At 40.2% G+C, this 11559-nt stretch overlaps 1 long non-coding RNA gene across 1 annotated transcript; it reads left to right on the top strand.

The window, feature by feature from the left end:
- Nucleotides 1–10290: 10290 nt before the first annotated feature.
- On the top strand, nt 10291–10856 carry LOC119494182. The gene is made up of 2 exons (XR_005208138.1): nt 10291–10498; nt 10619–10856. It is a non-coding gene; the product is annotated as an uncharacterized LOC119494182 (long non-coding RNA).
- Nucleotides 10857–11559: the final 703 nt, after the last annotated feature.

Below are 11559 nucleotides of genomic sequence, written 5' to 3'. Positions count from 1 at the left end.
TCTAACCAAAAACCCATTCAAAAAACCCATTGACTTCCAGACAAGGGAACCGCAAGTGCTAAAATGCTAACTCATTCCCAGGTTTTAGGACTCCTGTAGCACTTTATTTGGAGGATATTTACAACAATAGCAAAAATACATAACTGCAGTTGTAGAAAAAGCAAAAACAATCTATCCAAATATTGTGTAAATGCTGAAAATATTAATGAGCAGTTGCTGATACTAGGTAACAGGATCTGAACTGACAAGCTGTGCAATCTCCGTATTCAAGTTGCAACAATGAGGCGAGGTGAGGCGGTATGGTAATCTGTGGCCGGTGGCTGACACACAATTGGCTCCTCGAAATCATCATGTTTGTGAAAGCGTCCTGGAGGAGCCGTGGGCCAATCATCTCTTCTACTCCAAGACAGAGTATGTCTGCGGCACAGCCTGTGGTGCATGAAATCTGACTGTCAGGGTCTGCTGACGCACCTGCCTGCAGACACGCACTGACGCATTCACACACAAACACACACTGAAGCTGGTAATTGGGCTCATAAAGCCAAAGGACAAGAACAGCAAAATCTCACCTCTCGCCTTTGTGTAGTGTGCGAGTGTGTGAGTGGTTTTCTGCGTTGCAGTTCAAATGCCCTGGCATGCTCTCGCCCTCCTAAAACCAGGCAATTTCCTGTGAGGCCATCGGAGTGTGACAGCAGCAGGTGCCTAATGGGCAAAGCTTAGGAAACAGGGCATTACCAAAATCCAGCAAACTCAATTGTATTAATCCTCGAGATTAGCGGCTTTAATTCTCAACACGTTTCCAGTTTTAAAAAGTCTTATTTCCTCACTGAAAATGGGAGCAGCACGTGAGGTGAATATTAAACTATTTCAAGCGTGGCAGGCGAGTTGTCCTCCTTGTTTCACTTGGAAAATGTTCGATCCACGGCCATAACGACGCATTTCGATTTAAGCATCCAAAAGAGAGGAGTTGTGCTGGAGATGACCACAAGTCTGGCGCTCAAATCACAAACTCTTTTCAGTGTTTTTTTTTCCATGTGTACCTTCAGATCTCTGGTCTACCTGTCAGTTTAATGACGAGCGCGGTTCTCGCTAATTAACCCTGCGATCAATCCCTTGCTGATACCAAAGACCCATTATCTTAACCCCACTCTGCATGTTGCCCCTATAAGACCACTGAAAACTGTCAGTTTTAATCTCCCTCCCCGCCGCCGCCATCCTCCCGTCTCTCTTACACACACAGCTTTCAAATAAGGGATTTAGATTACAGTGAACAGTGCTAGCTCCATGATGATGAAGTGTGTGTACTCTGAGGGTGAGCCTTATTGGAATTCATATGATGTTTGTTGACTCCCTTCATATAAACAGGTGGCTGTGCGGAGATAACGTACAGCATATTGTGCCGACGTCGATGATGCATGCGCACGTGCACACACATCTGGTGTCGTGTGTGCGGGGGGTTTTCTTTTTAATCCGAAAGCAGTCAGAGGGACATTTATTAATCTCTCTATTTCAGAAGAAGAGCGCCGACGCCTTTCAGGTGTATGAGCAGGGATTCCTGAACAGATGTCACCTCGTATCCACCCGGTGTGGAGCTGCAACAAACAACAAAACCAAACCTGTTTTGTTTTGTTGCCATTGCTGCTGGAAGGTGTACAATTTAAAAGGCGCCATCTTTCTGTTCCCCATCACTCCCATTCTCCCAGATATACTTCCTGTTTATTATCGTGGCTCAATTTTCACAGACTCAGAAGGTCACATGAGTAGTTTGGATGTGTCTGACAGAATAGATGAATACTTTTTTTGAAAAGGAGGGAAGAGCAGCGGTGGAACTGTGTGTGTTTTATTTCAAAACCGAAGCACTCGCGAGCACAGACGCACACTTTTATTCGACTCCTCATTGTCGAGGTAACAAGAATCCAGCTGTCATCTTATTGATCCACAGTTCCTCTCATCACGAATTGAGAATCAGAACAAAAACGGAAGCACAAAGTATGTGATTTTTTGCTAAAAGTGTGTGTGTTACTGTGTGAGCGCTCCTTTCTTTGATCCTAATAAAAGATGAGTTTTTTTTTTTTCATCTCTTCTGCAGATGTCTTAGCTTAACACCACGTCTACATGGTGACCTCGCCACTTCACATCCGGTGCCGAGTCAACCTCTGTATTGATTTCTCATTTCAAAGGCTCAGAAACATAGGCTGACAACGCTGACATAGCCATTATAATTCATCATGGCTGAATCAAACGAGACTTCAGACCGTGCTGGAATGATTTAGGGTGCCTGTCAAAGACGCTTTAAACGACAAAATAATAGTATCTGCAAATGTGATAAAACTGATTAATACTGTAATTGCATTTTCAACTAATTAAAGATATAATGTGCTATCAGTGAGTGCTGCAGTACAGTATGTGTATGACTGTTGCATCCTAAAATACTTCCTCTACAGTAGCTGTTAGTGTCGGGTGTCCAATTAGTCTGCAACCTTTTTTTATATTTTGTCCATTAAAGGCCACCGTAGGCTGAGCCAGAGACTGAGAGATGTGGAATTGTTACAGTTTCTCTGTCACCATTGGACATTTGGACAGTAAGTTATAAATAACTCGATGCTCCTTGAAAGCCGCTATGACTCACTCAGCCCACACAGCTTTTATTTGAATGTTACAGTAAACACTAATAGCCCTCTTACTGTATAGGATCACAAAAGACTACATCAGCGTTGGCTATTGACAGAGGGAAGCACAGAATACATCTATTTGGTTTTGGAGAAAGTGAAAATGAAATGCTTTGAGCACTGTCATAATAAAGAGAGACGTGTACTTTATAACAAAATAAATTCTTCAGAAATATAGCACAAATCTATACGTAAAGATGCATTGAAATGATGCTGCCCTTTGTTTGGGAATACATTTGCAATATACTGTACATTTAGCTCTATGATGTGTATAATGTTTTTGAAGAGGATGAGTCCCCTGTTATTTTCAAAATTCAAAACAACTGGCTCCAAAGAACAGGGTCATGAGCTACTGTCTGCATCATCAGAAGTGTCAAAAATAACAAGGAATCTGATTGAGTTAGAAGACCAGTCAATACTGGTTGCATTCTGGGTATCTTTCGTGGGTCTGCAATCAGCTGCTGAACCAAGATGATGATATTTTCCTCAAAAAAAAGTAAAAATGGTTATTTACTTGTACACGGAATTATCCACTGGGTGCTACAAAACATCATCCTGTAAAGTTTTGTTCTAAAGAAATCTTAATACAATAATCCTACTTAAGCATTGAACTGTAACACAACCCTGGCAGGATAGGGCAAATACTAATAAAACAGTTTTAAAGGACTCCAAATGCACTCATATTCATGTTAACAGCAGGATTATGTCAATTTCACTCAAATTTTAATGAGTGTTTGGTTAGTTTTTTAAAACTCTGAACCTCGCCTTTAGCCAAAAGTAAATCTGATTAAAGTTACATTAAACATTCATGTGATGAAGGGTTTATAAGATGAATATAATACAAATTTTAGTTTAGCCTGCAAAACTATCAAAGTCACATCTTTGTTGCCACATGTTAAAAAAACAGACCGTAACCTTTAACTATGCATTTACGTTTCATAAACTATAAATTTAGAATTTAGAAACAACTGTGGCTACTATAGCAAACAAGCCAATTTACCTCTACCATCACCGAAGAGGTGAAATAGGGAGACAAAATAGGGATATTAAAAAAGTTTTTTCTTTTCTACTTTTCTCTTTTCCATTAACTTGTGTATTACTATAGAGTGCAGATGCCCAGAGTTCATGCATCAGACCTCTCTATTCCTGTGCTTTTGTGTTATTAGCTTGTGTTGAATAGGTGTCATTTCAGCTCCCTCTTCTGTTCATTTGAATGTCCTCATGCTTTTGGATTTATTATGCATTTGTCAAGCCTGAAGATGCCAGAGAACTGGATATACTGTACATTATAAACCTGCCAACATGACCAAATGGGATAAGCATCCTATATAGAGGGCCTGTATAGAAAGTTCAAATTAAACATCAACTGATGTTCAAAAAATATATATATTCAAAGAAGAAATCTGAACATGTGGACACATTTCAGACTACATGTCCAAGACATAACTCATGTAAAAGCCTTTCCTGTCAACTGGTCATGAGATTCATAATAATAACCTTCCGCTAGTACTGCTTCTAGCTAGACTCAGAATAAACAACATCACTCAAGATTATGTTACTTATCTGGACACATCAAAGACAGATTCAACACAAACATAACTATTATCTGGTCCTGAACTCTGAGTACAGACTGGCACAACATCTTTTCGCCGCATGAGATCAAAAGCAGAGATAGATTTTTAACAATTACATCGAGTAACAACAGTCTGGCCAGATACAGACAGACACAAAAATCCAAGACAACTACAGAAGGAAGTAGTCACCGTGCAACAGGAGAGATTGAAACAACTGAGACACAAAATGTGTCAAATACGGAGTAGAAAACAGATCTGAAAGGTTTAGTCGTTTAATCAATTAGTTGATCGACAGAAAAGTAATCAATTACGCTGATGATTGTTTAATCTTGAAAGTTATTTTTTGAGCAAAAATGCCAACGTCCCCTCGTTCCAGCTTCTTAATTGTGAGGATTTGCTGCTTTTCTCTGAATATCTTTAGGTTTTGGTCTGTTGGTCAAAAAACAAAACAAGACATTTGAAGAGCTTTAGAAAATTGTGATCTGCATTTTTCACCATTTTCTGACATTTTATGGGCCAAACAATAAAAAGGGGAAAATAATTGCCGTATTAACACCTCGTTTCCACAGGGTTTTGTTTTGTGTCCTTAAATCCGTAGAGTATACGGGTTACGACCCCCAGTGTTCAACGCAAGGAAATGCATTTCTTTCCGGCTAGAAACACGACCACAGATATGGGACAGAAGTTACTGCTTAGATATAAAACAGTGTTTTGATATCTATGAGTTACTGTCTGTATTTCGCCGTCCAGACTAACGTTTGACGAGTCACATTTATACATCTTTTCTAAGTGAAAAGTTCGACGGCTTATTTAGCTACCATTGGTAGCATGCTAGCTGTGTAACATAGAGTGCATATAGTGGTTCATACGTCTTTTAACAAAATAGTTCACAAAACTGCTAAATATTCCGTCGAACTTTTCACTAAGAAAACAATATATATTGAGCTGTATCACATTCATAAATCTGTTTATTAATTCGCTAACTAACTTCCTGTGGACACGGAGGTTCCCATAGGAATGAATGAACTTTCGGTTGACTCGCATACGTACACAGAGCTTTGTGGAAACGAAGCATAATCAATAATGAAAATAATCATTAGTTGTAGCCCTAGCAGAAACTTTAAAAAAACAATCTGATTTGGTAATCAGTTTTACAAATTTTGATCTAAGTAAAACAACAGATATTGATTGGACATGCAGCGTGTTTAGCTGCACTGCAATATGTAACTGCCTGTCATAAACTGAAGAACAGACATTAGGGACAACTCACTGAAAGTGACAGATGATAGTCTCCATTTAACAATTATTGATGTTGTTAAATTGTGTTTGTTGTCTTTTATGGTATTCTTGCTTAGCAGGTTTATAATTTCTTTTGAGAAAAAGCTGAACTGTTTTTATCTAATTATGTATTCAATATTCCCTCTATAATTGAAAGAGCAATAGACGGTCACTCTGAACATTATTCACATTGGAACATGAGTTCAGGAGCACTGCACACTTAACTAAAATCTGTTCTTTTCAACTGACAAATACTGATTATGTGAACCATCTATTTTCCAGACTTTGTTGCTTTGTTGACATAAAGATAAGAAATCCCTCCGATACAGAGGTTATCAAGCTGCATTAGTGCAACACACTATTACTGCAACAACATTTAGTAGCTAATTGTCATTATAATTGCCAGAGATAAACAACTTTGCAACACACTCAATTTGGTATTCCTTAAAGCAAGAAATCGTTCTTTCAATACCCTTCCTCCTTTTAGTTTTAACAAATGGGCACATTTCTTTGTGTTGTCACTCATTTGTTCATTTAATTTACTGAATTTACGTGGATTTAAAGGATTGATCGCTTGCTTAATCCATCCAGGCCTTCAGTTACATGCCTAATGTATTGCATTTATCCCTGAGAGAAAGCAGAGGAAACACTAGAGGAGGAGATGAGGGAGGGATGTTGAAAGGGAGAAGATGATATTTACTTTGATGTGTTAAGCTTTGCAAACAAAGCTTAAGCTCACCCTATAGATATTCCAGGAAGAATGATGTAATACACACACACAAACACCGCTAACAACACCATGAACACACACCGACCATTATGGGCATCAAATTCAGCAGATTGCCATTACTCCCTGACACCTGATAAGGTGCATTACAAACGTGTTTTGTGTTTATAGCAGCACTCTAATCTTCCATCTATCTCTTCGTCTCTCTCGGCTCCTCATCCCTCATCTCTGTCTCCATCTCCTCTCCTCTCTCTGCTGTTTTTCCTTCGTCCTTTTTTCATCTCTGTCACTGTCCTCCAGCTGGCTAGGTGAGATAACTCCTCCACACCGAGATACTCTCAGCACATTGGCCGGGTGATGGAACGCAGGGGCACCAGTCAAACGCTGCATCATTAGTCGTGGAGATCTTGAGCCGAGGCATTGCTCTTATCTGGTCTTACTGATCCTGCACTGTTCTAACTCCGTCCTACAACTCTCCTGAAACACACTCCAGTCTGGTGTGTCTGTACAATAGCTCCATTTTGTTAATTCCTCTTTGAACGTGGACTAATCAGATTTGTTCGAGAGATAACTCGCTTACAATGACTGGCAATGTAGAAAGATGATTTGCGTAAGGCCCTCTGCATATCTGAGTCAGAGTTCCTTCGTTCTGTTGGTTTAAGGTTGATAAAAAGAAATGCCTGGCAGCATTACATTTGTGTGAATGTGGTTGGTAAAATTACACATCATTCATTGCCAGAACTTAATCTCATTTTCCATCAGCTTGAATGATGAGAAATAACTTCACCGGTGTGCTGTGTCTATTCCTGTTAACATTTAATGTGTCTGAGAGAACAGCCACTACTTTACCTAAGCTTCAGAGAACACAGCTGCGGCTGGCTAACCCATGAACCAGACCACAAGAACAACAACAAGGAGGGAAAAAGGATGCGTAGAAAGATGAGAGTGAATTGTTAACTGTTATGAAACAAGACAGAGAGTCCACGGACATGCCGCACTTAGGCACAGTGGTGCTTTAGCTAAGCGCTAATGTCAGCATGCCAATAAGCTCACAACGACAATGCTGAAACGTGGGTATCATGTTTAGATTTGTATATGGTAAATGGTAAATGGACTTGTATTTATATAGCGCTTTTCTAATCTTCCGACCACTCAAAGTGCTTTACACTACATGTCAGCATTCACCCATTCAAACACTGATGGCAGATGCTGCTAAGATACCAACTTTGCCCATCGGGATCTAAACTAAATACTCATTCACACACCGATGGCTATGCCTTCGGGAGCAATTTTGGCGTTAAGTATCTTGCTCAAGGACACATCGACATGTGGCCGGGGCAGCAACTTTCTGATTGGTGGACGACCTGCTCTACCCTCTGGGCCACAGCCTTCCCTATACTAGTATACTACTATTCTTTGGCTGGTGGGAATGGGCATGATTATCTCCAAGTGCCTATTCAAATTGCATGGTAATCCATCCAATAGTTGTTGGGATATTTCACACAACAAGACTCGGCCCAAACCGAGTATATGGCGGGACTGTGTACGGTCAGTCTGTGAATTTGTGGCTAAATTGTTACATAAATAGTCAGTGGTCATATCTATAATGTTAAATCCAGTGGTACATGTCCACCAGGTCCGTCGAGGACACTAGCGGACGCACTGCTCCACTCAACTGGACGTTGAAGTGGTGATGTACCCTCTCGTTGAATGCACCTGATTGGTCCCTGGTTTTCAGCTCGCCGCTTCAAACAGTAAACAACAGGGCGGCCTGCTCGTAAACTTTCTGTTATTCCGTCTAAACAATCCAAATCTACTTCTAAAACATTTTAAGTGAGAAGTAGGCTATGCCACTGCTGAATCTCGTTTCATTTTAGAACTAGATCACCTAGTTTCACAGCTTGGTCCAAGTTTTGTGAGCCGGACGCGTCACGCATAAAGGACTGTTCCCCGCCTCTTCTTTTTGAAAGAGCAACGGCCGATGAGGAAACTCCAACACTCTGCTGACCGGTCGTGTAACTTCAACACTCAGTCACTCAGTGACAGACTTTTGCGTCTGTAGGGCCGCTCAGAGAGCCACTCTGCGGTCCAGACAAAAAAAGCCACAACCTGCAAACCCCATGGGGGTGCTAGAGGAAAACTCACACCAAAGTTGTTGTGATTCATCCTCTGGGCAGGCACCATCATTATTTGTCCAAAATTTTATGGCAATCCACCCAGTAGTTGTTGAGATTTCTCAATCGAAACCAAAGTGGTGGTCCGACCAGTCTCTATGCCAAACTGGCTCTGTACAGAAAATACAGATGATACCGACTAAGGCTGTGTATTGGCAAGAATCTGGCGATACGATACGTATCATGATACAGGGGTATTGATCCAATATATTGCAATATATTGCGATACTGTAAGCAAGGCAATATTTGGGGATTTTTTAAATCTAATTTTAGGAAAACAGACATAGTATAAAGAACACATCATTTTAGAATAGGCAAAAATAACACATTTGATCTGCATGCAAAAAACTGCATGGTTTTTGCCCCCAAACTGCATGTGATTATCATAAAGTGGGCATGTCTGTAAAGGGGAGACTCCTGGGTACCCATAGAACCCATTTTCAGTCACATATCTTGAAGTCAGAGGTCAAGGGACCCCTTTGAAAATGGCCATGCCCACTTTTCCAGTGCCAAGAGATTTAGCGTAACTTTGGAGCGTTATTTAGCCTCCTTTGCAACAAGCTAGTTAAAAACTGAGCCTGTTACAACCTCAAAAAGATTGAATAACGGCCGGGCCCGACAGCAGGCCGTCGTATTTTTAAGAGGTTAATTCAAAATCAATAGTGTTTTGGAGAATCAATACAGTATCACAAAACATAATATCGCGATACTCATGTGTATGAATATTTTCTTACTGACCAATACAGACTGCTTACATTGCATAACCCCGATGTTTACTTATTTACTCATTTTGTTACATGGAGGAGTGAATTCTATCTTTACTGACCTGTTACCTAAAATGAACACAAACCAAAAGGGTCTGCTGTAAAAAATAAAAAATAAAAATAACATTCTAACAAATCAGTCACAGAACTGCAGAACATGATGCACACTGCACGCTTATTTGCCATATTCATGCAAGTAAATGCTGCTTTCCTTGAAGCTTCACTGCTGAATTCACAATAATTTCTGGAACCTCCTCCTTTCCCACTCATCTGAATCATCTCCTGTTCTCTCTAAGTGTCATGCTAAACCACTGAACTATCTGGCTTGAAACTCTACTCGCTATATATTAACACACGTAAGTGTAGAAGAAACTGTGTTTGGAAAAGCGTGAAGAGTTTTTTTATTTTAATCACATTAGTGACATTAGGATTCAAGCTGCTTCAAGGCTGTTATGCTGTTGAGAGCTGAGGGATGAGTGCACCCTGGTGGGCCCTCATAGACTGTTCAGCTCAGTGCCTGAACAGTTTTAAATAGTCCTGTGCTGCCATCCTGTGTCTAGACCATATGTGAGCATGACTGTTAAGTGCACACTAACAAAGTCTTCCTATATATTTTTAATATTGCTAATTAAAGTAGAGTAAGATAGATTAATATTCCAACATCTATCTATCTTCAGAAACATCTTCAAATGCACAGGGCTGCCATCTTCTGGCTGTTATTATACAACCTCAAAGTGTGTTCATTGCTGACACCCTCATTCATTTCTAGACATTGACAAACAGCGCTGAGACAGACTTGATCCCAGAAAAGGTTTACTGGTCTATTACCATCCACCAATAAGCAGCAGTCTGTCTGACTGTTCTGATAGGTCATCTGGCTGCTGCTAAGTCTGACCTTTGTCAGTGTGCATCTTGTCTGCAAGCTTCAAATATGATAACATTTCAAACAGAAAGGTTAATAAGAGGGCTCAGGCAAATATGGAGAAGGTCAAAGATCTCCCCCCCCCCCCCCCAAACAGTATCCCAAATAAACAAACCACTCAATAGAAACATACGTCTGAAAGACTGAATCATTGCAGGATTTGAAGAGCACTGACGTATAATTAGCTCCATGGGGCTATCACATAGGTTAGTCTGGATTATGAGATATTGTGCGTTGCATTCAGGAAGCTTCATGTCGAGTGAAAGTGCAACAAGGCTGCATGTTATTATTATTAATTGTGTTTGAACGTGTGAAAGCTCTTGTTAAAGGAAGCAGTTCCAGACTTCAGCCAGCAGGTGGTGCTGCAGCCTCCCTACAGAGCACTCAGAGGTATGTACAGTATGACCTCATTGTGATCCAGTAAAACCCAAAGTTATCCGGTAATATGATGTCACACATTAACACAGCGCTTACCAGCATACGCTTTCTCGGCTCACTGTATCATTTCAGAGAGGTTGAGGTCATGGTGACTCATCATCACTATGCTATTCTGAGAGAGATGCCCTCTCCGGCTGCATCAGGAGGCTGTAACCGAACCTCTGGCAAGATTAAGGAGAAAAGACCAGCAGGCTTCATGATGTCAGCAGAGGGCCATGAGCTCTGCACGTCATGGCTTTATTAGAGCCTGATGTAATCAAGGCCTGCTTGATCAGTCGCAAAATAAAGGATGTGACAAATCATGACAAAACCATGCGTCAGGATATGTAAATAACAGCTCTGATGAAGACTATAACCAGCTAAAAATGGGAATGAGAAAAGATAAGAAATATAATATATGATTATGTGTAGGGCTAGCACTAAAAAATTATATAAAATATATATAAATATTGACATTTCAGAGGTCACATTAAAAACAGTCATTGAGGATTATGGTGATTTTATGTTATCATGCTGTGTGTTCTATATATTTTCTAGGACTGACAATCGATTAAAATATTGAATTGCAATTAATCGCATGATTGTCCATGATTAATTGTGATTAATCGCAAGTTAATTGCACATTTTGTATCTGTTCAAAATACATCTTAAAGGAAGATTTGTCAAGTATTTAATACTCTTATCAACATGGGAGTGGGCAAATATGCTTGCTTTATGCAAATGTAAGTATATATTTACTATTGGAAATCAATTAACAACACAAAACAATGACAAATATTGTCCAGAAACCCTCACAGGTACTGCATTTAGCATAAAACATATGCTCAAATCATAACATAGCAAGCTCAAGCCCAACAGGCAACAACAGCTGTCAGTGTGTCAGTGTGCTGACTGGACTATGACTTGCCCCAAACTGCATGTGATTATCATAAAGTGGGCATGTCTGTAAAGGGGAGACTCGTGGGTACCCATAGAACCCATTTTCAGTCATATACTGTATCTTGAGGTCAGAG

Source organism: Sebastes umbrosus, chromosome 9 (assembly GCF_015220745.1).
Source record: "Sebastes umbrosus isolate fSebUmb1 chromosome 9, fSebUmb1.pri, whole genome shotgun sequence".
NCBI classification, from domain to species: Eukaryota; Metazoa; Chordata; class Actinopteri; order Perciformes; family Sebastidae; genus Sebastes; species Sebastes umbrosus.
This window is presented reverse-complemented; position numbering and strand designations above follow the sequence as displayed.